Raw genomic sequence first — 26,935 nt, 5'->3', positions numbered from 1 at the left:
TCCAGCATCTGAAGCCGCCTGCCCCTTGGCACAGCCCTGAGTCACCCCAGTCTCGGCCTCCGTCTCACGTCACCACCTCTGACACAGCTGCCCCCCATCCCTCTTGTGAGGACCCCGCAGTGACGTGGGCCCACCCAGGTCATCCAGGAACATCTCCCCATCCCCACGTCCTTCACTCCATCGTCTGCAAAGTCCCCTATGCCATGGAAGGTGACACAGCCTCGGGTCCTGGGTCTTGGACATGGGGCTCTCGGGGTTTTGCACAGCTGACCACGGGTGCTTCTGGATGCTTGGCACTGGAGGTTTCTGTCCTCCACTGAAGGGATTCCTGGAGTGAGGGCAGCAGAGGGCACTCAGACGGAGGCACTGCCGGACACGCAGGGGCGATGGGGTGGGGGGGAGCCGGGGAGCCGACTGTCTTTAGGGGGGTGACCCTTGACCTTGGTGGCCTCAGTTTTCTCATCTGTAAAGTGGTACACACGATACCTGCTCCGTCTTCCTCACTGAACTGTCCCGAGATCATATGTGGTCGTGAATATTAAACATGCTAATTGCAATCTTGGACAGAGCTCCACTGGACAGCTGAGCAGAGGCAGCCAGGTGTGGGTCCAGCCATGGGCAGAGAGGGTCACACGGGGCCAAGCGGCCGCAGCGAGAGTCCACAGGATGTGGAGAGTCCCGGCCATGATGAGGACACGGTGTTGCGGCAACTCACGCCCACTGCAGTGTCTGGAAGGCGGTGCTGGGTCCGCGCCATTTACGGGGTCGGGCTCTCATTCTTCCCATTTTCCAGCCCAGCCTGTGGAGGCAGCGGAGGTCCAGGCCATGGGCTTGTGGGCCGCGCCTTGTCGCTCAGATTCTGTGGTGTCGGTGGTGGGAGCCGCCCGGGAAAGCCATCATCCCGGGGCCCGGCCGGAGAGGTTCAGGGCAGTGGGGTGAACTCCAGAAATGTCCAGTAGCAGAACTGCCAGACTTGGCCATTGGCTGGGGTGTTGAGGGAGACGTCTCCGGGGACGTCCGGTGTCTCCCAGGCTGGGCAAGGGGAGGCGCCGGCCAGCATGGGGCATTTCATCAGGGCCCTCCCTGGGGACAGCCAAGGACCTAAAACCAGTGGGTCCCAGCAAAGAGGATCCCAGAGGCAAGAGACAGAATGGCCAGGGCTGAATCTGGCTCCAGCGGGGTCCCTGGGCGTGATCAGAGCAGGCAGGACCTGGCTTCCCTCCCTGCAGCTCCAGCACCAGCTTCTTTCACTCAGGCTTCATCCCCGGTCAGGGGGCTCCTGATCCTGTGGTAGCCCCGTGGCCCCTGGGTTGCACCTTCATGGGGGAAACAGAGACTCCTCTGGTACCAAGGTCCCCCGAGTCCACTGGGCCCTTGACACCCTTGGGTCACTTGTCCACCCTCACACCATCCCTGGCCCAGGGAATGGGGGGTTTGGATTGGCCTTGGTGACCGTGGGCCTCTGCCTGAAACCCTGCGAGTGTGGGTGGGGCGGGCTGGGTCCTGAGGGAGCTGGGGAGCAGTGGAGTGAACGGGGCTGGGGTGGGGCTGGTGACCGGGGAGTCGCTGCAGGGGGCGGAGCTGGTGGACAGTAGAGCCCCTGCAGGGGCTGGTGACAGTGGACTCTCCGCGGGGCCCAGTGGGGCTGGGGGCAGCGTAGTCCCTCCGGGACCGGTCCTTAAGGTAAGGGACTGGAAGCTTGCGCATGGCCCCTGGGGCCTTCCCCTCGGGTGCGAGGCCTGCCATCCTGAGTTCCCCCACCCCACCCCGTGCCCACCCTGAGGGCGGGACCCAGGCCAGTTCGCACAGCACGGCGAGGCAAGGGCTCAGAGTGGAAGGCGGAAGGAGAGTCGGGGCCTGCTGCACCCGTGGGTTTTATGTCGGGGAAGGCGAGGAGGAGCCGAGGTGGGTGCTGGGAGCTCTGGGGCTGGCTGTGCGTGTTGGGCTTAACTCGGGCTTAGCTGAGGTTACCGAGCCTTCAGGAGGGTGCTGTGGGAAAAGAAGAGGCAGAGAAGGTGTCTTTGGACCACTTGGGGGACGGGGAGAGAACCCCATGGCAACCGTGAAGGTCTGGGGCAGAGCCAGGGAGGGTCCCAGGTTGTCAGGGACAGGCGGGGGGGTGCAACATGGAGGCCTGGGGCTGAGCCTCCAAGAAGTGATGGGCAGGACGAGGGGGCCAGAGGGGATCACACAACGAGGGGTACACCTTGGTGGTCTGGTCGTTGCCGGAGAAGCTGGTTCTCAGGACTCAGAGGCAGACAGGGAGGGGCTGGGATTAGGGAAGAGTGTGTGGCGGGGGGAGGAGGGGAGCCTGGGCCTCTTTCCTGAGTGGGGGGACACTGGTTGCTGGGTCCCCTGGCATTAGGAGCTGTTCCCTGCCTGCTGCACCACCCCTGCCATCGTTGGGGTTCTCAGGTCGGGGCTGGTCTGGATAAGGAACTGGCGGGGCTGCTGCCCGCCTGGACTCAGAACCCTCACCCTCCAGCCCGCACCCTCGACTTCCTGCCAGCCAGACCCTCTGTCCTGGTGAGGGCAACACCCACATCCTGGCTCCACCCTTGTTTCTTGCCCTTTGACCTACAGCCTGAGGACGTGCAGGAGGTACGTAGGCATCTGTGGGTCCGGCCTGCTGACCGACCGTCCGTCCACCACCAGGTTCCTGGATGTTCACCCATGTGGGAGAGATGGGTGTTGGGGAGGGGACCACAGCTTCCTTTCAGAAGACCCGGGACGGGCAGTGCCGTGTGTCAGCCTCACAGTTGGCCCCTTTCTTTCACCTTAGTTATCTTCGAGGTGATGTTTCCCTGGGACAAGTCATTTTCATGACTCTGCTGTAAAACGTCTCCCAAAGTCCAAGTGTTTCCCAAACTGAGTGGAAATTGTTGCAGAATGTAGTTTCCATCAGAGCTTTTCCCTCTTCCTTCCTTCACCGCTGCCTGGGTTACAGGGTACGGGTTCCAGGAGTCCACCGAGAAGACAAAAAAACCGGCTTTGCTTCGAATCCCCTAAATTGCTCATAAAACACATTGGGGTTTATGTGTAGACATGGTCCTTACGTGGGTTAAGGCTGCGGCCCCTGCCCCAGTGACACAGACGCCTCAAACGGCACAGTGCAGCTTCTACCCGAACCAGCCGGCGAGGCGGCCCGCGCACCTCTGACGCGCTCTGTTGCAATGAGGATGAACGAGCCTCGGGCGCGGGGTCAGCCTGGAACCCCTGCCCCGTGAACACCAGCCAGCTTCACGCTGAGGCCCCCTCAGTCTAACCCAGAGCCCCCAGCTGGGGTCCCAGCATGGGGGGCTGTGGGGTGCAGCTGCCGCTTGGAGCGGAGGTGAATGGGACCCCACACGTTTCCTCCTCCTTCACTGGACGCTTGTAATCATCACAGTACTCGATAAAGGAAGAAGGAAAAGGTCCTTGAAACTTGCTGGAGTTGCAGTTCCGTTTTTTTTTGTTGTTGTTGTTTTTGAGGCAGAGTCTCGCTCTGTCGCCCAGGCTGGAGTGCAGTGGTGCGATCTCGGCTCACTGTAAGCTCCGCCTCCCGGGTTCATGGCATTCTCCTGCCTCAGCCTCCCAAGTAGCTGGGACTACAGGCGCCCGCCACCTCGCCCGGCTTATTTTTTGTGTTTTTAGTAGAGACGGGGTTTCACTGTGTTAGCCAGGATGGTCTCGATCCCCTGACCTCGTGATCTGCCCACCTCGGCCTCCCAAAGTGCTGGGATTACAGGCGTGAGCGCCCGGCTGAGACAGGGTTTCACCATGTTGGCCAGGCTGGTCTCAAACTCCTGACCTTAGGCAATCCACCTGCCTCAGCCTCCCAAAGTGCTGGGGTTACAGGCGTGAGCCACTGCACCCGGCTCCGTTTTCTTTACGTTTGTGACTTAGAGTCATCAGCTGAAGGAAAGACAGTGGCTTGGCTAGGGCCCGCCCACTGCTGGCCGAGGCTGGCTGGGTCACCTGGGTGCCTGCGCCTCCTGCTCTGGAGCCAGGCGCTGCCTGAGGGCCTGCAGCACCAGCCAGGGCCCAGCAGATGCCTCCAGGGTCTCAGTTCTCACTAGCAAGTTCCTCGATTCATGAGTGTGTGTTTTAATGTAAGGTTTTCTTTTCTTTTCTTTTATTGTTATGTTGTTTTGAGAGGGAGTCTTGCTCTGTCACCCAGGCTGGAGTGCAGTGGCGCTATCTTGGCTCACTGCAACCTTCGCCTCTCAGGTTCACACCATTCTTCTGCCTCAGCCTCCCGTGTAGCTGGGACTACAGGCGCCCACCACCATGCCTGGCTAATTTTTTCTATTTGTAGTAGAGATGGGGTTTCACCGTGTTAGCTAGGATGGTCTCGATCTCCTGTCCTTGTGATCTGCCCACCTTGGCCTCCCAAAGTGCTGGGATTACAGGCGTGAGCCACTGCGCCCGGCCTAATGTAAGGTTTTAATGTAAGGTTTAAAAAGGCAGCCACCCCGTTTCCTCCCCTCTGGTCCCGCGTTCAGCAGTGATTTGTGGTGACTGTGACTTCCTCTTCGGTGGGTTGCCTGTGGATCGCCAAGTATGTGCCCCTGCTGCTTCTACCTGATGTCTCCCCATGTTTGGCTTTGAGGGGGGCTCATCCGGGGCATTCATGTTCTCTGCCCGAGTTTGCTCCTGACACAGGGCAGGTGGAAGTCAGCAGGTGAGGACCAGGGTATCAGCCAGGAACTCGGAAGTGGCACGGAGGCAGCATCTGATGGCCCATTCGTCAGAGGTGACCAGGACCTTGAGGGAGCTGGGGTGGACTTCTGTCATCCTGACATCCTGGAATGGGGGTGCAACCTGCCGGTCTGTGTCCCAGTTGAGTTGGCAACATTTTTTGTCTTTTTTCGTGATGCACGAAGTAATGGTGTTTCTGAGAGCCGATGGCAGCCTAGCTGCAGGGGAGAATGGTGGGGAGTGGGCGAGAGTTGGGGCACAGGGGGCTCTTGGGGCAGAGGCTGTGGTCCAGTCCTTGTGGGGGTGACTCCAGGGATGGCAGGTGGGTGGTGTGGCCAAGGAGGAGGGAGGTCAAGGCATTGGTGTTGGGGCAAGGAGAAGGGACCTCAGTGCCCACACATTTGCGGGGTGGTAGATGATGGTGTGGAAGTGCAGAGAGGGCGGGAGCCCAGCCCACAACATCCATGCCCTGGGGATTGGGTGCCACCCGTCAAGGGCTCCACGCGGCTGGCTCTAGGGGAGGGAGAGCGGGCGCCATGTTGCGTGTGTGCTACATGTGGTGCGTGTGGCGTGTGGGTGAGGGTGTGGCAGGGCGCATTAAGTTTCTGAAAGTGTTTGGAATGTTCAGGAGATAAAAATAGCAGAGGGCTGCGACCTGCCCCCCCAACCCCAGCCTTTCTTGAGGAGGACGCTCCGTCGTGGCCTGGGAGGACGCGGAAGGAGGGACCCCGGATGAGGGGCGAGTTTGTCTAATGTGTTAAGAATGTGCTCTCCAGGGATCTGTGTTAATACAGGTAGCCCAAGCACAGTGTCCAGTGAGGAAAGGAACATTTGAAACAGAAGAGATGACTTATTTTGTTGGACAAAAAAGGAATATGGTAGACATTAATTCTTTCTCAGAAGAGGTTTTATTTGAAACAATTCACAAAAATAATCAGGCCAGGCGCGGTGGCTCACGCCTGTAATCCCAGCACTTTGGGAGGCCTAGACGGGCGGATCACGAGGTCAGGAAATCGAGACCATCCTGTCTAACACGGTGAAACCCCGTCTCTACTAAAAAATACAAAAAACTAGCCGGGCGAGGTGGCGGGCGCCTGTAGTCCCAGCTACTCAGGAAGCTGAGGCAGGAGAATGGCGTAAACCCGGGAGGCGGAGCTTGCAGTGAGCTGAGATCCGGCCACTGCACTCCAGCCTGGGCGACAGAGCGAGACTCCGTCTCAAAAAAAAAAAAAAAAAAAAATCAAACAGCAGGTTGACTTTTGAGTTCGACTCATGAAAGTTAAGTTTATAGAGCAAATAAAGAAAATAAGCCAAAGAAAAAAATAAGATGACTGGGTGGAATGGCTCACGCCTATAATCCCAGCACTTTGGGAGGCCGAGGCGGGCGTATCATGAGGTCAGGAGATCGAGACCATCCTGGCTAACACGGTGAAACCCCGTCTCTACTAAAAATATAAAAATTAGCCAGGCGTGGTGATGGGCGCCTGTAGTCCCAGCTGCTCGGGAGGCTGAGGCAGGAGAATCGCTTGAGCCTGAGAGGTGGAGGTTGCAGTGAGCCGAGATCACGCCACCGCATTCCAGCCTGGGCAACAGAGTGAGACTCCGTCTTAAAAAAGAAGAAAAAGAAGAAGCTGAGATGCAGCAGGTGTAGCTGCCCGCTATTGGGGGGTTCAGCTTTTCTTTATGGAAAGAATGTTACGGTCTGGGTGCCTCCATTCTCTGATTTCTTTTTCTCTCTTGACTTTTTAAAATTGAAACAAAACTCGCTAAGACATGACATCTGGAGTGTTCAACTCCACGAGTTTTTACAAAGCAAACTGCACCACGTCACGTAGCTGATCCGTGTGTAGCTTGTCCCCTGGGTGCGGGGCCGCCCCCACACCCCGAGGTGACCCTAGGCGTAACTGCCCGTCCCCGGCCTCTGTGCCTGCAGATAGTTTTGCTTGTTTTGAGCTTTTGTCCTGGGATCTGGGGCCATCCACCCTGAGTGCGGCCGCTCAGTCGGGCCCCTGTGTGGGGCTCTCCCATGGGGTGGAGTGCGGTTCTGCCGTGTCCGTCCCCACCGCGGGGCTGCTCTGCTGGCTGAATTCTCCACGTCTTATGCATCCACCCTCCTCATGTGAGGCACCGGGGTCCCGGCTTTTGGCCACAGACATCTGAGCGCCTTCTGTTGCCCATGGTGCGTCCTTCCTGTGGGCACACCCAGGAGTGGAGTTTCTGGGAAACAGACGTTTCCCTCGCGTGGCCGCACCAGGTCGCACTTTGCACTGCGTTTCTGACTCCAGTTATGTGGGATTTTCTGCACCCACAGCCACTCTGACGCCAGCCGGTGTCCGTGTTTCCATTCAGCTCTGACATCAACTACCTGACGTTAGTGCAGACCCCGCAGATTACGGCCTCGTTCCCACAAGACTGCCCCTGCTTGAGAGCCAGCCGCAAGTGCCAGGCGACTACCTGGATTCTGACCAACTGGCTGTGAATTGGGGGTGTCCATGACCCCTTCCTGAGGCTCAGGGGTGGGTTAGAATAGCTCCCAGAATGCAGGAAAACGCTCTGCTTAGTGTACTCGTTTATTGGAAAGAACGGCCACATGGAGGAGCTGCACGGGCGGCTGAGGTGTGGGGGGTGCAGAGCTTCCATGCCCTCTCCAGGCACCCCGCCCGCCAGCACCTTGGTGTATTCACCAACTCAGACACTCCCCTAACCACAGCATTGTGGGGTTTTCGTGGAGGCTTCATGACAGGCACGACTGATTAAACAGCCGGCCGCTGCTGACGGACTCAGTCTCCCCTGTCTCGTCTCTGGACCGTGGGCTGTGGGATCAAAAGTTCCAACCTATTAGGCATTCCTTGGTCCTGCTGAAGACAGGCCATATCCTGGAGCTGTCTGGGGGCTCCCGGCTCCCCATCATCTCATTAGCATGCAAAAACAGGCTCCTACCACACCCCAGGATTCCCAGGGGCAGAGGGGCTGTGTGCAGGGAAACTGAGACAAAGGCTGAATCTGTGTTGATGGCACAGTTGCTCTGGGTTGTGTGGGAATTCCTGGACCCACCTCCTTCCAGCACGTGGGCTGTCAGAGCCCTGGGTTGTCGCCAACACAGCAGATCTGGAAGGCACCAGGCTGTGGCCTCGTGACAGCTGAGGTGAGCTGCTTCTCCCAGGCTCCTGGGTTATTGGGGACCCTCCTTTATAATGGTGCCTGTTCCAGTCTTTTGCCCCATTTCAAAATTGGGCTGTCGAAAAGCAATGCCACTGGGCTGTCCGTCTTTTTTTGTTGGTTCGTGGGGACTGTGTTTTAGAGACAAGCGCTTTGATAATGTGTGTTGCAAACGTCTTCTGTCACTCCGCGGCTCGCCTTCTGGTCCATGGATGGTGTCTTCTGATGAACAGAAAGCCGAAGCTCAGTTTATAATGAGGGGTTTTGCGTCCCGGCTGCGTGTGGAGCCTCTTTCTGGGCTGATCTGTCCCCTTCGTTTTTTGCCCCCGTGTCGTACTGTTCCGCTTTATAATCACCTTTGGTAACTTGTGTTAGGAGTCTCTGATTTGAGGTTTTTATTTTTGAAGTTTATCTTGGTGGTTCTTGGCTTTTTACATTTCCATACACATGGGCTTGTTAATTAATAGGCCATTCACAATTGGCTTATTTATTTTCAAAAGCTCAATAAGACATTTGGGTTGCATTTGGATTTACTGATCAGTATGGGAGATTAGCGTCTTTACAATACTGAGGATTCCAATCCATGGACCTATCTTTAGGCCTTTGATTGGGTTTTTTTCTTTTTGGTGGGGGAGTTCTAGAGGGACAGGACCTCACTCTTGCCCAGGCTGGAGTGAAGTGGCGTGATCATGGCTCACTGCAGCCTTGACCTCCTGGTCAAGCAATCCTCCCACCTCAGCCTCCCAAGTAGCTGGGACTACAGGTGTGCACCACCATGCCCAGCTATTTTGGTATTTTTTTGTAGAGACAGGGTCTCCCTATGTTGCCCAAGCTAGTCTTGAACTCCTGGGCTCAAGTGACCCTTCTGCCTCAGCTTCCCGAAGTGCTGGGATTACAGGTGCGAGCCACCGTGCCCGGCCTTAAATTCTTTCAATAATATTTTGTAGTCTTGTGTGTAGCAGTCACCCACATTTTTTGTTCAGATGATTCCCTGGTATTTCAATGTTTATGCTATTTTAAACAGTATTACTTTTACAATTTGGTTTTTTGTCTTTTTATTTATAGCAATATGTAAAGAAGTGTGATTAACTCGTTCGTCTTGGTCTCTCCTGGTCCCCATAGTTTGTCTGTGGTTGCTCCGGAATCTCTCTCTGCACCGCCATTTCGTCAGTGACCGGCTGTTTGTTTCTACCTTTCCTTCAGCTGTTGCCTTGTTACCCTGGCACTGTTGATCCTTCCAAAACAGTGTGGGACAGAAGTGGTGACAGCCACATCCTCTTGTGCCTGATTTCAGGGAAAAGCTTTAAGAATTCCACCATTAAGGGTGCTGTTTGTGGAAATACTGTTTTCCTTTGTAAATCCCCACCAACAAATTAAAGAGATTCTATTTTATTTCCAGTTGAAAGTTGTTAATATGAATGGCGTTGGATTTTTTCAGATGCTTTTTTTTCCTTCATCTGTTGACGTGACAGAACTTTTGTCCTTTATTCTGTTCATACGATGAATTCTATGGATTGACTTTTAATGGTAGACCTATGGCATTCCTTTAGTGCGCCTTGTTTGGTCGTGATGTGTTAGCCTTTTTGTATTTTGTTTGATTGAGTTTGCTATTATTGTGTTTGTTTTTGCAACTGTATTTATGAGAGAGATTAGCCTATTATTTCCCTTTTTTTTGGAGTCTCACTCTGTCACCCAGGCTGGAGTACAGTGGCAGGATCTCGGCTCACTGCAACCTCCGCCTCTCTGGTTCAAGTGATTCTCCTGCCTCAGCTTCCTGAGTAGCTGGGATTACAGGTGTGCGCCACCAAGCCCAATTAATTTTTGTATTTATAGTAGAGACGGGGTTTCACTATGTTGGCCACGCTAGTCTTGAACCCCTGACCTTAGGTGATCCGCCCGTCTTAGCCTCCCAAAGTGCTAGGATTACAGGTGTGAGCCACCATGCCTGGCCATATCTTCCTTTTGATCAATGCTTTTATCATGATGAAATGTTGCTCTTTAAGATGAAAAGTATTATTGTCATTAACATCTGATCTGTAGATCTGTATGATGTTAGCGTGACTACACCAGCTCTGTGTGTGTGTGTGTGTGTGTGTGTGTGTGTGTGTGTGATGGGAGGGAGGGAAGGGGACTTAGTGTTTATTTGCTCAATTTTTTCATCCTTTTACTTTCTTTTCTGTATATTTTGGAAATGACTCTTATAAGCAGAAGTTAGTTATTTTTAATCTAGTCTGAAAATGGCTGTGTTTTAAATGAAGGATTTAGTCCGTTTACGTTTAATGTCACACTGGTGTGTTACATCGTAGCTCTGTCATCTTGCTGTTGGTCTTTATTTGTCCTGTCTGTTCTTTTGTCACTCTTTCTTGCCTTCTTTTGGTTTAACCAAGTGTTTTTATTCCACTTTCCCCCCTTTTATTATTATAGCTTTGTTAAGTAATACTTCTCTTAATGTTATTTGCTACCTTAGAAATTATGAGTCACATCCTTGGAACATAGCTTAAACTGCTTTTACCATTTCCTTCAAAACCTTATAACAGTTTAATTCTTTTTATTTCTTTATTATTATTATTATTATTATTATTTTGAGATGGAGTTTCATTCTTGTTGCCCAGGCTAGAATGCAATGGCGTGATTTTGGCTCACTGCAACCTCCACCTCCCAGGTTCAAGTGATTCTCCTGCCTCAGCCTTCTGAGTAGCTGGGATTACAGGGGCCCACCATCATGCCTAACTATTTTCTATATTTTTAGTAGAGGCAGGGTTTCACCTTATTGGCCAGGTTGGTGTCAGACTCCTGGCCTGAAGTGATCTGTCTGCCTTGGCCTCCCAAAGTGCTGGGATTACAGGCGTGAGCCACTGTGTCTGGCCTAATTCTTCTTCTTTCCTTATTGTAGTTTGTGCTATTACTCTATCAGTCTTTGTGCTGTTATTATCATGTCTGTAAATTCTATGTGTATTTCAGACCCACAAACCAAGTGTTGTCTTAGACAGTGGTCCTTCAGATTTACCCCCCGGGTTACCCTTCTAGGCACTCTAGTCTTCCTGCAAGACGGCGCTTACATGGAGACCATCTTCCTTCTGCCTGAAGTAGTCCCTTTAGTATTTCTTTCAGCACAAACTTGTAACTATCTGCTTTTTGTTTGTGTGGGAAATGTCTTTGGCATTATTTCTGGAGGGTGCTCTCCACTCTGTGTGGAGTTCTAGGCAGGTAGGGGGTTTCCCCAAGCAGGTTTTTGCGTTGGCTTAGGGTGTTTGTCATTTCTGTGGTGAGGGCGCCTTCCAGCCTCACTGCCTCCCCTGGAAGGCAGCGTCTCTCTGTTTTCTCTGACTCCTGTTAAAAATGTCTTCATCACAACAGCAGCCTTGTGAAAGAGAGAGGAACCTAGAATTTCTCCTAATTGAGGTTGGTAGAGCTTTTTGAATCAGGGACGTGATACCTTTTGTCTGTTTTGGAAAATATCAGCCCTTGACTTTTCTTTTTCTTTTTCTTTTTTTTTTTTGAGACGGAGTCTCACTCTTCTTGCCCATGCTAGAGTGCAATGGTGCGATCTCGGCTCACTGCAATCTCCACCTCCCCGGTTCAAGTGATTCTCCTGCCTCAAGGCCTCCCAAGTAGCTGGGATTACAGGCACTTGCCACCATGACCATCTAACTATTTTTTTGCATTTATAGTAGAGACAGGGTTTTGCTATGTTGGCCAGGCTGTTCTTGAACTCCTGATCATACATCCACCTTGGCCTCACAAAGTGCTGGGATTACAGGTGTGAGCCACCGTGCCTGGCCAGCCCTTGACTTTTCAAATATCATCCTGTTCTCTCTCCCCTGGAACCCCTACACTTCACACCTGTATGTCTGATGTGCTCTTTTTTCTGGATTTCTTCTGTCTTGGTTTTTTCTGCTTTGTGCTTCAATATAGATTTTTTTCCTACTGGTTATCTCTTATTTCACCCAATCTACTCTTAAATCTACCCTTTAAATTATTAATTTCAGTCACTTCATTTTTTATTTTTAGAATTTCCATTCGATTCTTTTTTTTTGCCCAGGATGGCAATGGCACGCTCTCGGCTCACTGCAACCTCCGCCTCCCAGGTTCAAGCAATTTTCCTGCCTCAGCCTCCCAAGTAGCTGGGAGTACAGGCTCACACCACCACACCCCGCTAATTTTTATATTTTTATTACAGGGTTTTGCCATGTTGGCCAGGCTGGTCTCGAACTCCTGACCTCGGGTGATCCGGTTGCCTGAGCCTCCCACAGTGTTGGGATCACAGGCATGAGCCACTGCGCCTGGCATCCTAGTTCTCTCTTCTGGGGTGGGAATGTCTCTTCTGTGTCCTTCTCACGTGCAAAATACTGTCATTACATCCCAGTGGCCCCAGAACCCTTAACTCCTCCCAGTGTGGTGGCGGCAGTCTCGTCTGCACCAGGCGTGAGGGAGCCTGGAGGCCCATTCTTCCTGAGGCCAAGTTCCTCCCTGGCTGTGGGCCAGCATAACTGAACAAGGCGTGCACTTCTGGAATGCTGTGGCCAGAATCCATATGTTGAAGCCCTAACCCCCCAGCATGATGGTGTTTGGAGACAAAGCCTTTGACAGGTAGTTAGGGTCACGGCTGTAGTTAGGGTCATAGTGGTAGCGTCACCTCGGTAGTTAGGGTCATGGTGGTAGTTAGGGTCACGGCTGTAGTTAGCGCATGGTGGTAGTTGGGGTCACGGCAGTAGTTAGGGTCACGGTGGTAGTTGGGGTCACGGTGGTAGTTAGGGTCATGGTGGTAGTTAGGGTCATGGTGGTAGTCAGGGCCATGGCTGTAGTTAGGGTCATGGTGGTAGTTAGGGTCATAGTGGTAATTAGGGTCATGGTGGTAGTTAGGGTCACGATGGTAGTTAGGGTCACGATGGTAGTTAGGATCATGGTGGTAGTTAGGGCCATGGCTGTAGATAGGGTCATGGCTGTAGTTAGGGTCACAGCAGTAATCAGTTAGGGTCATGGTGGTAGTTAGGGCCATGGCTGTAGTTAGGGTCATGGTGGTAGTTAGGGTCACAGCTGTAGTTAGGGTCATGGTGGTAGTTAGGGTCTTAGTGGTAGTTAGGGTCATGGTGGTAGTTAGGATCACGGCAGTAGTTAGTTAGGGTCATGGTGGTAGTTAGGGTCACGATGGTAGTTAGGGTCACGATGGTAGTTAGGATCATGGTGGTAGTTAGGGCCATGGCTGTAGTTAGGGTCATGGCTATAGTTAGGGTCACAGCAGTAATCAGTTAGGGTCATGGTGGTAGTTAGGGCCATGGCTGTAGTTAGGGTCATGGTGGTAGTTAGGGTCACAGCTGTAGTTAGGGTCATGGTGGTAGTTAGGGTCTTAGTGGTAGTTAGGGTCATGGTGGTAGTTAGGATCACGGCAGTAGTTAGTTAGGGTCATGGTGGTAGTTAGGGTCATGGCTGTAGTTAGGGTCATGGTGGTAGTTAGGGTCACGGTGGTAGTTAGGGTCATGGTGGTAGTTAGGGCCATGGCTGTAGTTAGGGTCATGGTGGTAGTTAGGGCCATGGCTGTAGTTAGGGTCATGGTGGTAGTTAGGGTCACAGTGGTAGTTAGGGTCTTGGTGGTAGTTAGGGTCATGGTGGTAGTTAGGGTCATGGTGGTAGTTAGGATCACGGCAATAGTTAGGGCCATGGCTGTAGTTAGGGTCATGGCTGTAGTTAGGGTCACGACTGTAGTTAGGGTCATGGCTGTAGTTAGGGTCATGGCTGTAGTTAGGGTCACAGCAGTAATCAGTTAGGGTCATGGTGGTAGTTAGGGCCATGGCTGTAGTTAGGGTCATGGTGGTAGTTAGGGTCACGGCTGTAGTTAGGGTCATGGTGGTAGTTAGGGTCACGGTGGTAGTTAGGGTCACAGCGGTAGTTAGGGTTATGGTGGTAGTTAGGGTCTTGGTGGTAGTTAGGGTCATGGTGGTAGTTAGGATCACGGCAGTAGTTAGGGTCATGGTGGTAGTTAGGGTCATGGCTGTAGTTAGGGTCACGACTATAGTTAGGGTCATGGCTGTAGTTAGGGTCATGGTGGTAGGGTCACAACTGTAGTTAGGGTCATGGTGGTAGGGTCATGGCTGTAGTTAGGGTCACAGCAGTAATCAGTTAGGGTCATGGTGGTAGTTAGGGCCATGGCTGTAGTTAGGGTCATGGTGGTAGTTAGGGTCACGGCTGTAGTTAGGGTCATGGTGGTAGTTAGGGTCACGGTGGTAGTTAGGGTCACAGCGGTAGTTAGGGTTATGGTGGTAGTTAGGGTCTTGGTGGTAGTTAGGGTCATGGTGGTAGTTAGGATCACGGCAGTAGTTAGGGTCATGGTGGTAGTTAGGGTCATGGCTGTAGTTAGGGTCACGACTATAGTTAGGGTCATGGCTGTAGTTAGGGTCATGGTGGTAGGGTCACAACTGTAGTTAGGGTCATGGTGGTAGGGTCATGGCTGTAGTTAGGGTCATTGTAGTTAGGGTCACGGCTGTAGTTAGGGTCATGGTGGTAGAGTCACGGCTGTAGTTAGGGTCATTGTAGTTAGGGTCACGGCTGTAGTTAGGGTCATGGTGGTAGGGTCACGGCTGTAGTTAGGGTCATGGTAGTTAGGGTCATGGCTGTAGTTAGGGTCATGGTGGTAGTTAGGGTCTTGGTAGTTATGGTGGTACTTAGGGTCACGGCAGTAATCAGTTAGGGTCATGATGGTAGGGTCATGGCTGTAGTTAGGGTCATGATGGTAGTTAGGGTCACGGCTGTAGTTAGGGTCATGGTGGTAGTTAGGGTCATCACTAGTTAGGGTCATGGTAGGGTCACGGCGGTAGGGTCACGGCAATAGGGTCACAGTGGTAGTTAGGGTCATGGTGGTAGTTAGGGTCTTGGTGGTAGTTAGGGTCATGGTGGTAGGGTCACAGCTGTAGTTATTTAGGGTCACAGTGGTAGGGTCACAGCTGTAGTTAGGATCATGGTGGTAGGGTCTTGGTAGTTAGGGTCATGGTCGTAGTTAGGGTCACGGTGGTAGTTAGGGTCATGGCGGTAATCAGGGTCATGGCGGTAGTTAGGGTCACGGTGGTAATTAGGGTCATGGCAGTAATCAGTTAGGGTCATGGTGGTAGTTGGGTCACGGCAGTAGTTAGGGTCATGGTGGTAAATGTAATCAGTTAGGGTCATGGTGGTAGTTAGGGTGTTGGTAGTAGTTAGGCTCATGGTGGTAGGGTCATGGCTATAGTTAGGGTCACAGTGGTAGGGTCACAGCTGTAGTTAGGGTCACGGCTGTAGTTAGGATCATGGTGGTAGTTAGGGTCACAGTGGTAGTTAGGGTCACGGTGGTAGGGTCACGGTGGTAATCAGTTAGGGTCACGTTGGTAATCAGTTAGGGTCTTGGTGGTAGTTAGGGCCACGGCGGTAGTTAGGGTCACGGCGGTAGTTAGGGTCACGGCGGTAGTTAGGGTCACGGTGGTAGTTAGGGTCACGGGGTAGAACCCTTGTGGTGAGATTTGTGCTCTTTATAGGATGAGAGGATGAGACACAAGAGAGGTTGCACCTGTGCTCTCTGCACCACGTGAGAACATGGTGAGCGTGCGGCCGCTAGCAAGCAAGGAGAGACCCCGCCTTTCAGTCGCCGTCATCCCGACTCTAGCCTTGGAAACGTGAGAAAGTGAATACCTGTCACTTAGTCACCCAGTCTATGGTATTTTGCTGTGGCGGCTGAGCCGATGGAGACAGTTCCATAGGTCTTGATTGTCCTGGTGGCTGTGAACCCCAGTTTTTGTCTCAGTGAGATTCCCGGCCCAGCTTTCTGTGTGGCCTGCGAAGGGTCAGCAGACGCCGTGCACGTGACGGCCTGGGTGGCGCATCTCTCTGGCAACACCTCCTCTTCTGATGCGCTTGCTGGTCTCGGATGCCTCCAACACAGTTTTTGCTTATTTTCCAGCTTTTATCGCTCGTTCGTGGGAGGAGGGTTAGACTCCTAGCGTGACGTCCCTGGCCACATCCTCAGCGCCGCATCCCCTTGCAGCTCAACTCTTGGTTCTGAGTTATTCTGACTCAGCCGCACGTCCTCACAGTGGCCTTCCTGGCCTGGCTCTGCCGGGCGCTGGACAATCTCTGCCTCCAGCCTGGGCCTTTGGGTCTGTTTGAGGGTGGGGGACACGGAACGTAGCAGTGAGGATCTCGGAGCAGCTTCTTGTTGGTGTTGATGTGTTTTGTTTGTTTTAGTGAATCCAGAAAAAAAAATTCTTACATAGAAAGGAGCGGTGTTTGGTATGAATTTATTTGCAACTGACTGCTTGGAAGTTGGCGTACATCTTTCCACGGAAACTGTGAAAATATTGGTCAGCCTCTCAGTCATTTCCTAAAATCTGGATTTTGTATTACAACAAGTTAGGATGTTTTCAGTAGAACTGATTGTAAGGCCAAACTGTAGAAATGTAATTCCTTCCGAAACGTCTCTCGGGGGCACTTTCCTGAACGGCTGCTGACAGCAGCATTTGGGGACGGTGGGGCGGAGGACACCCTAGGGGGCCTGGCTTCTTGGGAACTGGAGGCTTTGGCCCTCGTCCCAGCCCGGCTGCCCTGAGGAGGGAGGCATGGGGCCCTGGGCTGGGTGCAAGACGTGGAGTGACTGTGGGTCCCCGTGGCCCCTGACACGCTCCCAGGGAACCCAAGTAAACACTGAGGCTCTTGTGATGCCTCCCGCCTTCTGTGCACATTCCGTGGCAGGTGAGTCCGATTATTCGAAGGAGGCTGGAGTGTGGGCGGAGGGCAGTGCCAGGTTTCCCAGTCAGATTTACTCAGGGCTCCTCCAGCAGTCCATGCCACAGTGGCTGTCCCTCGGGGGCCCACGCGCCCAAGCCACGGCCTCCTGCCTTCCATGCGGGGATTTGCTCCCCGGAAGGAGCCGCCCAGCTGCCTCTCGCCAACATGAAGCACTTTCTTTCTGTGGAGCGCGGTTCCTGTCCCGGGGTCCATGTTGGCCACTGTGGGAGGCAGTCGGGCAGCTGAATTTCCGCAGATGGGAATGCCACGGCCTGAGGATGTTGCCCCTGTCCTGAAGGCTGTCGCCCGATCGCTCTATCCAAGGCTGCCCTGGGGCAGCATCACCTGGGGGTCCTGCAGGGGCTTCTCAGCACAGCATCCAGCACCCCCACCCAGTGTGTTCCCATCGCAGTTTCTGCCCCCGCCTGCACCAGGCACCAGAGACCCAGATGCCAAGGCCTGTCAGCTTCCTCAATGGGAAAGTTTTCTTCAGTGAACAAGGCTCTGTTTTATAGACTTTTAAAATTTTCAGCTCAAAAACCAAAGTCAGCCGACGTTGGTGGCCTTGGCGAGCTGGTCTGCTGCCCTGGGCTGCAGGGGCTGCCCAGCCGGAGTAGTGGCCGGGGCAGGTGCTGACCACAGGCTGTTTGGCTGCAGGTGATGGGCAGGTGACCCATCACGTGTCCAGAGGTGGGTGCTGCTGGTGGGTAACCCAACTCATTCCATCTCCCCCCAGCCGCCCTCGGCTGGGGACCCTGCCCCGCCGACCCTGCCATGCCCACCCCCCTCCAGCCTGATTGCGTGTCTCAGTCACGTGACCGCCCTGGGCCCATGATGTCACTGGGAAATGCCCTCGTCTAATTGGCTTAGACCCCAGATGAGCAAGCCCAAGGTCTCGGGGCATCAGAGCCACCCATGAGGGCAGCTGGACGCAGTGGCCACAACCTATGGTTGGGGAATGGCATTGCCCAGCTCCACCGCGAGGGGACCTGAGGCTTGGACTGCAAGACTGGCCCAGGCTTGCCACTTGCTCCGCACCCAGGGTCACCTTCCCGAGGGCCGCAGACACTTGAGCAGCCCCCATGCCACTGCGTCGTGGCAGGGACATGCCCGCCCATCCCTCCCAGGTCCCTTATCCACCTGCCTGTCCCTTTATGTCACTGACACCGTGATACCCGTTGTGCTGTGCCGTGTGGCCCCAGTGCTCACAGGGCCAGACTCTGCCCGTTCCTGGGGGTCCGTGTGTCCCACGTGCCTGGACGTGAGAGGACAGAAGTCGGCAGAGCTTGGCTCCCCATTTGCCCGACTCGCGCCTCGGCTGTGCCTCTTCTGTCTCTTGAGCTCTTCTGTGCCGTGTGGTTGCACTGAGCAGCTGTGGGGAAGAGGGAGGTGGTTGCCTCGGTGGGAGCCTGGGCTGTGGCTGCCGGTCCCCAAAACAGACGCTGTGCCCCGGGCAGCTATCCGCTTCCCGCCACAGTGGTGCCCAAAACCTTTTCCAAGTCTTCTTCTGTGACTCTAGTGTTATTTTTCAGTTACCTTTAAAAGCACAGCATGTTTTCAGTCACATTTTTCAACTGGGAAATAGATCTGTGGTTAGAAACGGGAAGTTTGAGTTGCAGGCTTGAGATCCGGGCAGGTCCCTCAGATAGAGGGGCTGCACCTCCACTGCCCCCCACCGCTGCCTCTGCCCCACGGCCACCCCAGATCCTCAGACACCCTGCCCTGTGCCTTCTCACCCTCTGGTCCTGGCTGGGCCCATCCCGCCTCCCACTGCCCTCAGCCTCTGGAGCAGTGCCTGCGTGGCTGGCGCCATCTAGCCAGAAGGAATGAAGGACTTCTGTTCAGACAGCTCTGCCGCGAGCGTTCTGGCCTGAAATGCAGTGGGAGCTCTGGTGTGGGTGTAGCCGAGGCTCAGGGGCTCCGCACCAGGCAAACAGGCTGACGGCATCTCCTGCGGCTCTTGGTGGCTTTTTAGGACTCCACGTCCAACGTGTTCTCCATTGTCCCTGGCAGCCCCTGGCCAGGGTGGCCCAGTGCCCACTATAGAGGGTGCAGGTCAGTTTGTGGACCAGTGGCCAACCAGGCTGAGTCAGGCGAGGTGGGGTCCCACCCCAAACCCCACACTCCAGTGTCTGGGCCACAGGCAGCCCTGGGACACCTTAGCTCTGGACACGAATTTGCGGTCTTTGCTGTTCTTGTGTCTCTGTTTGCCTAGGACATGCTGGCAGCTAACTGTGTGCTGGGGAGGCCTGGAGAGGAAGCCAGGTGGCCCCGGGCTCCTGGAGCCCAGAATTCAGTGGAAGTCGCTGCCCGGGGAAGAAGTGGAGTCTAGAGGTGGCAGTGCCCATTTTACCTGCACCCTCGGTGACAGCTGCACCCCGGCTTCTGGGGACCTCCTGGCCCAAGGGCACCTCACTGTCTCCTTGTCCTCCTGGTCACTGACCTGGCCCACCATGGAAGGCACCTGTCTCTCGGCACACGGCTCGACCACTGACTCGCACCCATCCGGGCACCGCAGAGCCGTCCTGTGGCATTGCTTTGGGCTGTGCTGGTCACCCCGTGTAGTGGGGCCGTGTCCAGTGAACAGGGGAGGCCTCGAGTGCCCCCTGACCTGCTGCCGGGGACTCAGCCCCTCCCTCACCGCCCCCACACCCGAGGGCTGTCGCCTGTCCCAGCCTGCTGCGCCGAGCTTAGTGTTTTAAAACGTGTTTTCTACGTCTTGTCAGAGCGCTCAAGGCGCGAGATTGCCATGGAAACTGAGCTCCTTAGAATTCCTGTGGCCGTCCTAATTATAGAATCTCAAAGACACGCACAGAGTTCCCTGAGGTTGTCAGAGTTAAGACTGAAAGAGGAGGAGCGGCCCCTGTGATCTCCACAATTTTGTTCCCTGCTTGCTTCAGCAGAGCCTGGCACCCAGGGAGGTGGCAGGATGGGTCCCTGATGGGCACATGACATCGAGCCAGCTCTGACTCCAAAGCCAGGTCCCTTCTGCCACAGCCAGCGCTCAGCCTGACCCACACGGCTGCACCGTCCACTGTGTAGGGGGCGTTGCGGGAGACCCCAGGCTATGTCCTGACGCACCCCCGGAAGGACCTGCTGCTAAGCTGGGCTTGTCTTTGGGACCCTTTTCCGCAGAGGTGGCCGGGGGACTCGCGGTGCCAGGCCCACAGTCTCCTCGCCGGCAGTATCTGGGGGCTGGGGGCCGTTCCCAGAGCGCACTACCCAGAACGGCTCCCTTCTTCTCACAGCGCTGACTGTCGCTTGCGTCAGAAATAGGCCCGTCACTTTCCAAGCAGAAACCCAAACACTAAAAATCCGACTGTGACTTCTGAGGGGTGGAGGCCGCTGGGTCCCCCCAGCATCCCCGCCTGTGCGGCCAGAAAGGCAGAGTGGCTGCCGGCCAGCGTGTCCAGGCCCCCTGCACTTAGGGAACCTTCTAGTCAATTGCCTGAAGTTCGAAGGTTTGGGGGGTTTTCGTGGTTGCTTTCGTTTGTTTCTTTTGGCAGCTGCAGAATCCCCCAAAAAGGTGGGAATGTGGATTTGTCAAGAAAGATGCTCCTTTGATTTAGAGGAGGCTAAGGAGGCCCTAAGTGCAGTCTCACCTTGAGAAAAACGCCAGGCCAGTCCCAACGGAGGGGCGTCCTGCACTCAGAACTGTCAGGGTCAGAAAGCAAGGGGAGTCTGAGAAACTCACGGTGCAGCAGGGCCGGTGAGGCAGGACGGCGACACGCGGACTCCTGGACGGGACCCTGGGGCGGACGCAGACAGTGGGTGAAAACCGAGGAAAGGTCTGAGTATGGCTTCAGGTAGCCATGGATCCTGGCTCATTAGTTGTAACAGTGTAGCAAGCAGGTGGAAGGTGAGAGCTGTGAGGAGCCGGGCAGGCGGGCTCTCTGGGAACTCTCCAATTTAAAGCTGTTCTTAAAAATAGTTGATTAAAAAAGACAGTTGAGGGCGGCTCTGCCTACAGCTGGAGTTGAGGTTCTGGGTAGCACCAGGCTTCCTCGCAGCCTCCATAGGCGAGTCGGGGCCAGGCAGGGCCTTGGCCGTAGGGAGGCTTCTGGTTACTAGGTTCTGCACAGCCTGTGCGATTTCCCTGTGAATCTGAAATTACCCCCAGATAAAAAGGGTGGGTTTTTTTTTGTGTTTGTGTTGTTTTGTTTTTGAGACAGGGTCTGGCTCTGTTGCCCAGGCTGGAATACAATGGTGTGATCTTGGCTCAGTGCAGCCTCCACCTGCCAGGCTCAGGTGATCCTCCACCTGCCAGGCTCAGGTGATCCACCGCAGCCTCCTGAGTAGCTGGGACTACAGGTGCATGCCACCACACTCAGCTAATTTTTTGTATTTTTTTTTTTTATAGAGACAGGGTCTCACCATGTTGCCCATGCTGGACTCAAATTCCTAGGCTCAAGTGATTCACCTGCCTCGACCTCCTGAGGTACTGGGATTACAAGCATGAGCTGCCATGCCCGGCCAAAAGGTGTATTTGTTAAGTACAGGCTGCCCTGCTGTCCCTGTGATCCCTTATAACTCACCTGGTCCCTGCTTTCCAGCTGGGGACTGGCATGGACCTCATGGGGCTTCCCCCCTTTCACTGAGGCAAGACCCAGGTGCTGGGAGTATTGGGCGTCCTGCCCAACCAGGGTCCCCAGGTTCAGGGGCTCCTGGCATGCCTTCCCGCGGGACTCTGCATGGGGGTTGGGAGGGCGAGGAAAGTGGGAAACATGATGCCTGCTCAGAACTCCCACCTTGGAGACCCTGTGCCAGGATTTTCCAGAGAGACCAAACCAATAGGGTGTGTGTATAGAAAGATCTATTGTAAGGAACTGGCTTGTTCATAGGGACTCATGAAGCCCAAAATCCGCAGGGGGGCCCTGCTGGTTGGAGACCTAGGAGGAGCCACGGCCGCAGCACTGCTGCTCAGGGAGCTCAGCCTTTGTTCTGTGGGGGCCTTCGCCTGCTCGGGTAAAGCCCACCTGCATTGTGGTGGGCAGTCTGCTTCCCTCATAGTCAGCCAATTTAAATGTTTATCTCATCCATACTCACCCTCATGGAAACATCCAGAATAACATCTGACCAGCCATCTGGGCACCATGGCCCAGCCGTGTGGACACATATAGTGAACCATTGCAGGCCCTGCCTTGGCACTTGGCATCCGCGCACATCTCCTGGAGCCACACTCAGTCTCCACACACAGCAGTACTCCCGCCTGACACACTCGGTCTCCACACATCAGTACTCTCGCCTGACACGCTCGGTCTCCGCACACAGCAGGACTCCCGCCTGACACACTCGGCCTCCGCACACAGCAGGACTCCCGCCTGACACACTCGGTCTCCGCACACATCAGTATTCCCGCCTGACACACTCGGTCTCCGCACACATCAGTATTCCCGCCTGACACACTCGGTCTCCACACACATCAGTATTCCCGCCTGACACACTCGGTCTCCACACACATCAGTATTCCCGCCTGACACACTCGGTCTCCGCACACATCAGTATTCCCGCCTGACACACTCGGTCTCCATACACAGCAGGACTCCCGCCTGACACACTCGGTCTCCGCACACATCAGTATTCCCGCCTGACACACTCGGTCTCCGCACACATCAGTATTCCCGCCTGACACACTCGGTCTCCGCACACATCAGTACTCCCGCCTGACACACTCGGTCTCCGCACACATCAGTATTCCCGCCTGACACACTCGGTCTCCATACACAGCAGGACTCCCGCCTGACACACTCGGTCTCCGCACACAGCAGGACTCCCGCCTGACACACTCGGTCTCCGCACACATCAGTACTCCCGCCTGACACACTCGGTCTCCGCACAGCAGGACTCCCGCCTGACACACTCGGTCTCCGCACAGCAGGACTCCCGCCTGACACACTCGGTCTCCGCACACAGCAGGACTCCCGCCTGACACACTCGGTCTCCACACACAGCAGGACTCCCGCCTGACACGGTTCGACCCTCCCGCAGGCAGTGCCAGCACACTTGGCCTTCCCAGAAGAGGGCCGCCATCATGGGCTTGGACCTTCCAGCTGGACTGCAGTGGGGTGGGGCGTGGCCTCGCCTTTGTGGTCTTTGGGTCACTTGAATTCCTGCCTCTCGCTCATTTTCCTTTGGCATTTGCAAATTTGTCCCCATGGCGCCTGGAGCTGACCACTGGCTGCCACCTGTGTCCTGCCTCGAGCCAAGCTCCAGGCGGCGCCCGCGAGCAGGTAGGGATGCTGGTGACTTCTTACACCTGGGAGTTTCTTTGTAGGCTCAGAGCTCTTTGTTCCTTTTTAAAAATCTGATTTGAAGGCCGGGTACGGTGGCTCACGCCTGTAATCCCAGCACTTTGGGAGGCCAAGGTGGGCGTATCACCAGAGGTTAGGCGTTGGAGACCAGCCTGGGCAACACAGGCTGGGGCAACTCCCTTCCCTAATAAAAGTTCAAAACGAATCCTTAAAGTTTAAAAAGTGAGACGGGATATTTGAAGGAGGCAGGTCTGAAGGAAATGCTTGAAATTATCCTCTCTGTCCCTGGGCCCCCAGGTCATTTAGTTCTATTGTTACTCAACATACCTTTTGACACACGCTAGGAGCGCAGGACTCCCAGCAATATAAAGCGTGGTAATCGATGGACACTGCCCCCAGCAGCCAGCCAGGGGCAGGACTTAAGCCCTAGCCAGCCGCAGCCTGTCCCCCACCGCTGCCAGCCTGAAACTGGGTTGGTTACAGCTGCCAGCCTGAAATTGGATTGGTTATTTGCTTACTAGAACATTTTTGTCACATGACTGTGTATTCTAAAACAAGATGTTGCTTTTGTTTTTGAGAGAGTCTCCTTGTGTTGTCCAGGCTGGAGTGCAGTGGTGCAATCTCGGCTCACTGCAAGCACTGCCTCGCAGGTTCACACCATTCTCCTGCCTCAGCCTCCCAAGTAGCTGGGACTGCAGGCGCCCACTACCACGCCCGGCTCATTTTTTACATTTTTAGTAGAGACGGGGTTTCACCGTGTTAGCCAGGATGGTCTCCATCTCCTGACCTCGTGATCCACCCACCTCGGCCTCCCAAAGTGCTGGGATTACAGGCATGAGCCACCTCACCGGCCTATTGGGGTTTTTTTTTTTTTTTTTACTTGTTTGGTTTTACAGCAATGGCACCATGTTTCTGTCACCCTAGGGTTTGATTTTTGGTGTTTCTTAAGACACCTCTGGACCACTGCACGTGGCTGAGGTGGGCTTCGCACTGGCTGTATCTTCCATTGGACACCCACACATCAGTTTATGCATTCTCTTGTCCACAGACCTTGGGATCATCAGACATTCTTGAATGCTCCCGAGCCCAGGAGCCAGTGTTTCTGAGCTTTCCCGGAGCAGCAGTAGGGCTGCCGGGCCCTAGGGGGAGCAAACGGTCCTCGTTTCTGAGCTGCGAGGCTCTGCCAGAGAATAAGCCATTTCCCCGGTGCACTCCTGGGCCTCGAAGGTATTTGGGGCTGCGGGGGATTGATTTGTGCCGAGCCCACAGTGTAGGAGACGCCTGGGCAGCCTTGCAGGTTGCTCCGATGGTTCTCCGGGCTGAGATGCTTGTGTCTCTCGGGCGAGACGCCTGCTCTGGTCTTCTGTTCCTATTTTGACTCCATTTTCCTCGTGGATTTTTCAGTCCAGCGTCCCTAGCCACGGGCCCTTTGTCTCTCACGTGTGCAGGTGACTCAGGGTGACTAAGATCTTCTGTAATTCCTTCTAAAATGTTTCGCCGCTTTGCTGCCCACGTTTCCATCCTTAGTCTCCGAGGGACCGAGTGTGTGTGTGGTGGGAAGCGGGGTCAGTCCCCGCCTGGACCGCTGTGACAGAACCCCACAGACAGGGTGACTTACACACGACAGGAACTTATTTTCTCAAGTTCTGGAGGCGTGGGGTCCCCATCTCCAAATACAGCCACATTGGGAGCTAGGGCTCCCCACGTGAATTTAGGGGACACTTCAGTTTGTCCCGGTGGAAACTGGGGACGCCGGGCTGTGTGTTGTGTCCTGTGGGAGAGTTTGTTCAGCCTGCTGGGGGCTCCCTGATGAGCCCTGGCGTCTGCTAGGACGTCACTCTCTTTACTGATTGAACTTGAAGGGTGTCCAGTTGGCGCATTTTCAGGGTTTCCCAGGCGCACTGGGCGTGGGTCCCTTGTGTCCTTGCTCTAGCCAGCTTCCATCCGTCCCTGGGCTCCGCCCCTCAGCTATGTGTCCGTCGCTCAGCTCCGCCCCCCAGCTGTGTGTCCGTCCCTTGGCTCCGCCTCCCAGCTGTGCATCCGCCCCTCGGTTCTGCCCACAGCTGCTTGTCCATCCCTCGGCTCCGACCCCTCGACTGTGCTTCCGTCCCTCGGCTCCGCCGTCCAGCTGCGCGCCCACCCCTTGGCTCCGCCCCCCAGCTGTGCATCCCTTCCTGGGCTCTGTCCGTGGCTGTGCGTCCATTCCCTCGACTCCGCCCCCGGCTGTGCGTCCATCCCTCGGCTCCGCCCCACAGCTGTGCGTCCAGCCTTTAGCTCAGCCCTTAGTTGTCCGTCTGTCCCTCGTCTCTGCCATCAGTTGCTCGTCTGTCCCTCGGTTCCGCCCCCTTGGCTGTGCGTCCGGCCCTCAGCTCCACCCCCAGCTGCGCGTCCGTTCCTCAGCTCCATCCCCCCAGCTGTGCGTCCTTCTCTCAGCTCCACCCCCAGCTGCGCGTCCGTTCCTCAGCTCCACCCCCAGCTGTGCGTCCTTCTCAGCTCCATCCCCCCAGCTGTGCGTCCGGCCCTCAGCTCCACCCCCAGCTGTGCGTCCTGCTCTCAGCTCCACCCCCCCCAGCTGTGCGTCCTTCTCTCAGCTCCAGCCCCCAGCTGTGCGTCCTTCTCTCAGCTCCACCCCCCCAGCTGTGCGTCCGTTCCTCAGCTCCATCCCCCAGCTGTGCGTCCGTCCTTCAGCTCCACCCTCCAGCTGCGCGCCCGCCTTTTGGCACCGCCCCCAGCTGTGCATCCGTCCTTCGGTTCCCCCAAACCCCGTGCGTCCATCTCTTGACTCCGCCCCCCGGCTGTGCGCCCATTCCTTGGCTCCGCCCCCATCTGTGCGTGCGCCTCTCGGCTCCGTCCCCCGCTGTGCGTCCTTCCCTAGACTCTGCCCCCTCCCCGGCTGTGCGCACATTTTTCGGCTCCACCCTCGGCTGTGCGTCCGTCCCTCGGCTCCGCCCCCGGCTGTGCGTCCGTCCCTCGGCTCCGCCCCCGGCTGTGCGTCCGTCCCTCGGCTCCGCCCCCGGCTGTGCGTCCGTCCCTCGGCTCCGCCCCCGGCTGTGCGTCCGTCTCTCGGCTCCGCCCCTGGCTGTGCGTCCGTCCCTCGGCTCCGCCCCTGGCTGTGCGTCCGTCCCTCGACTCGCCACCGGCCCACCCTAACAAGCAGCGCGCCGCTGTGTCTGTGTCCCACGGGGCCTCCATCTCCTCCGGTTCACACGCTTCTCTTTTTCTCTTCAGAGAGGGTTGTTGGGCGGGCAGAGCGCCCCCCGAAGGGAAAAGTCAGGCCTGCGGACTCCTGGAGCCAGGACCAGCTGTGGGCTGGTTAGGGCAGGATGCGCCCTGTTGTCGTGGGCAGAGCCACGTGGGCGCTCACCCGACCTCCTCAGGGCTGAGGGGCGCAGGGGCCGAAAGTGTGGCCGTCCCCGGGGGTCTGCGCCTTTTGTGGAGCCCAGGCCTGGCGCCCAGGTGGGTGGAATGCGGAGGGAGCACAGGCTGCACGGCCCCAGCGTGGCCTCGTGCTTGCTGGCAGTCGCGTCTGTGGCCGGAGGGGCCTTTGGTGTCACCAGGCCTTTGTCAAACCCCGTACCGTGCCCCAGGCTACTGGGATGCTGAGCCTTCTTGGGGGGCTGGGGGGGCTGAACCACCCGCCGCCGCCGTGAGGCCTGTTTCACCTGCGCTCCTGGAGGACCGCTGTCTTCTTGGTCTCGCACTGAATATTTAAAGGAAGAGGAGCAGGTTTTACCATCCGTGTGGCCTGATTTCAGCAGTTTCCAGCCAGAGCTAGTCATTTGCCTGTTTTAAAAACATTCCGTTACAATTTCCACTTCAGTATATTCGTGGCACTTTCATTTGGTTCATGAAAGTCGCTTTTATGATAGAATTTTATAAAAGCACAAAGCTTCGCGTTGTACGTTACGTTTCCAAAGATTCTGTTTACACACACATCCGTTTCAAAGCGTTTTGGAGAAGCAAAGCGAGACACGGTTTTGAAGGAGGACAAGACCCGCTGTCTGGTTACAGGCTTGGTACTGGCACTTTTCATAAGAGGCACAGTCCACATGGGCTGGACTGTCAAATGCATGTTATAAAGATGATGTTTTTGGTAACTT

At 55.4% G+C, this 26,935-nt stretch overlaps 1 protein-coding gene across 22 annotated transcripts in view; it reads left to right on the top strand.

Annotated features, from left to right (window-relative positions):
• PRKCZ (protein kinase C zeta) overlaps positions 1–26,935 on the top strand; it is a 147,615-nt gene that overhangs the window by 59,818 nt on the left and 60,862 nt on the right. Inside the window, exon 1 of one of the 22 annotated variants that reach the window (XM_028841098.2) lies at positions 25,890–26,291. The exons of 20 other annotated variants lie outside the window; for them this stretch is intronic. The gene's annotated coding sequence lies outside the window, so the exon portion shown is untranslated. Of the gene's footprint in view, positions 1–25,889; positions 26,292–26,935 lie in introns of those variants that run through there. One more of the 22 variants, XM_077979724.1, reaches the window with a different exon arrangement.

This window comes from Macaca mulatta, chromosome 1, assembly GCF_049350105.2.
Source record: "Macaca mulatta isolate MMU2019108-1 chromosome 1, T2T-MMU8v2.0, whole genome shotgun sequence".
NCBI classification, from domain to species: domain Eukaryota; kingdom Metazoa; phylum Chordata; class Mammalia; order Primates; family Cercopithecidae; genus Macaca; species Macaca mulatta.
Note: the sequence above shows the minus strand (reverse complement) of the source record. Positions and strands in the feature narration are given on the sequence as shown.